Raw genomic sequence first — 2939 nt, forward strand, 5'->3', positions numbered from 1 at the left:
TGGCACTGAAAGTCTCTAGTTAGGCAATTCTGATGAAGATGAGGAACAAAATGAAAAAGTGAGGAATCGTATCAATTGCAAGAAAAAAAATGGAGTAGGATCCAAGCAAATTTCTTCTTTGGGCTGCTGAAAATAATCGGCTTACTAGAGTGTGGTGACTACTTTCCATAAAGGCCACTCATGTGAATACTAGGGATGACAATGAATATACCCCTCTTCATTGGGAAGCATACAGTGGACACTTAGATATTGTCCATGAGTTGGTGGCTCAAGCAGCAGATATTCATGCAAAAATTGTTAATGGCTGGACACCCCTGCACAGTGCTTACTCGTGAAATAATACCAGTGTGGCGTCTTTCTTGCTTCATCATGATGCAGTTACCAATGCCCAAACTAAATGCCTCTTGACTCCCTTGCATCTTGCTGCTGGGAATATAGATAGCAAAGATACACTGGATCTCCTTCTGTTGAACCATTATATCAAACCAGGTCTGAAGAACAACTTGGAAGAAACTGCCTTTGATATTACCAAAAGGATAAGTATGTATCACTACCTCTTTGAAGTTGTGGAAGGCTGTACAAATTGTTCTATTTAGTTGTAATGGTTTGGTTAAGTTTCTTTTCTTTTCTCTTTTTTTTCTTTTTCTTTTCTTTTTTTTTTTTTTGAGTTTTATTATTTTATTGTGAAAACACCATACAGAGGGGTTAAAATTACATGGGCAAGGTAATGAATACATTTCTTATCAAGCATTGTTGCCTCCTCCTTTATTTCCCCTTCCCATACCTTCTCATCTCCCCCCATTCCCCTCCCCCCTCATTACTCCTCCTTCCCGGCCAAAGTCGAAAAGTTTGTTTTTCTACATGACGTCTTGTACATCTCATTGTTGCAATGGGTCAACCTGTGTCCCTATTTAAACAATTTGTTTTTTCCCTTCCCCTCCACAAATCATACCAACATCAAATACAATGAAAGCAGGGGTTATACGGTGGGGGAGGGACATACAAAGCAACAAAGAAATCATCTTATAAATATGTTAGAAACAATCACAAGAAAGAAAAAAACATTTGAATCCTTATCTTGGTGTTCATTTCACCTAACATCAACTTATCTGACCATTTCTGCTTGTCTGAGACATATACTAGTTACAAATAAGGGAAACCATGGGATGTATGTTTCTTTGGGCCTGGCTTACTTCAATATAATTTTTTCCAAGTCTTTCCATTTTGTAACAAGCGGGGCAATGACATTCTTTCTGAGGGAGGAATAAAATTCCATTCCATAGAATTCTATTTTCTTAATCCATTCATCTACTTAAGGGCATCAAACAAGACCATACAAAAGCTACCAAAACAACTATGTTTATTGCAGCATTATTTAGCATAGCTAAGATATCAGTTACGTTTCTTAAACATCAAAATGCCAGTCCACTCTTTGTGTCCATATAAAATATTTTCAGAATTCAAATAACAGCAATATCTTACTGTAAAAATTCCGTGGAATTTTTCCAAGTGAATTGCCTGACTTTGATGTCAAATGTATTTGAGTTGTTTGTGTACAACTACAATGATTTCTGCAGAGTTTGTGATTTTTTAATCAGAAATAATTTTATCTTATCTGTTGAAATGAGTAGTACAGAAACTAAAGATATTTCTGCTTCTTGTCTGAAAAAAGTATATTTTAAAATATTCTATATTCTGTGTTTGCATAATATCCATAATCTATTTCATTGTTTCCTAGATATACTTTGCATTCAACATTGTTTTATAATATATATATATTCATTAATAAATGTGTCCTTTCAGATTGTATTCCATATAGAAAATTTAAGATTATTTTTTTTTAGGTTCTTTTTTTTTTTTTTTTTTTTTTTGGTCCAGTCGTGGGCCTGAACTCTGGGCCTGGACGCTGTCACTCAGCTCTTCAGCTCAAGGCTAGCGCTCTACCACTTGAGCCATAGCACCACTTCCGACTTTTTTCTTTTTGCTTATGTGGTGCTGAGGAATCGAACCCAGGGCCTCAAGCATGCAAGGCAAGCGCTCTACCACTGAGCCACCTCCCCAGCCCCTTTTTCTAGGTTCTTATAGTAGTATATTTTTTTGGATAAAATGACAATGTTAACTAATTTCAAAAGTTTTGTAAAGGTTATTCTATGTAGAGGCCTTTCTAAGGTGAAGATTTAATACACTGATGTCAAACTAATGTTTAATTCTAACACTTGCAAATATTGTTACACTTGTAATTTTGTAATCAACTTTTTAATAACTGTTTTTCATTTCTGCAACTGAAGAATGAAAAATATGGAATACTTCACAAATTTTCATATTATCCTTGTGCAAGTGTCATGTTAATCTCTGTATTGTTGTAATTTGGGTATACGTGCTGCTGAAGCATGTAGTATCCTCTAAATTTAAGTAGTTAATGATGCAATCTTTATATAGGCTTATATCCTTGGGTGCCTATTTGTAGCAAGGAAACCTTATTGTTCCTAACAATACTATTGATCTTATTTCCCTAAAATAATGTGTATAGTGGAAAAAAAATTATATTGTTTGGTCGATTGCTCACATTTGCATTTTTTGTCAATGACAATTTTAAGTCTTTTTTCATTTTAGATTTGATCATACTTTGAAGCACTTACAGCTAGGTCCTAAGGTGATGACTTTTTCGAGTACTTATTTACGTAAATGAGTTAGCTTTGTGGAGTTAATAGATTCAAAGTAAGCCTTGCTTAAGAGCTACTTCTAAACTTCTGCAGCTGAAATTTTCCCAAATGAGGTCTTACTGGCACAAATGTCTACCTTTTATCCTTCTTCCACGTAGGAACAGACCAACCAAAATATCCTACCCTGACAGCATAGTTTGTCTTACTAGAACAAAACTAATCTTAGTTACAAGGGATCATAGAGAGATGAACAGTTCGGACAGAACTGGTCAGACT

At 35.0% G+C, this 2939-nt stretch overlaps 1 pseudogene; it reads right to left on the minus strand.

The window, feature by feature from the left end:
- Positions 1–2292: 2292 nt before the first annotated feature.
- On the minus strand, positions 2293–2392 carry LOC138826303 (U6 spliceosomal RNA; annotated as a pseudogene).
- Positions 2393–2939: the final 547 nt, after the last annotated feature.

Source organism: Dipodomys merriami, unplaced genomic scaffold, assembly GCF_024711535.1.
Source record: "Dipodomys merriami isolate MVZ:Mamm:240054 unplaced genomic scaffold, mDipMer1.0.p SCAF_141, whole genome shotgun sequence".
NCBI classification, from domain to species: Eukaryota; Metazoa; Chordata; class Mammalia; order Rodentia; family Heteromyidae; genus Dipodomys; species Dipodomys merriami.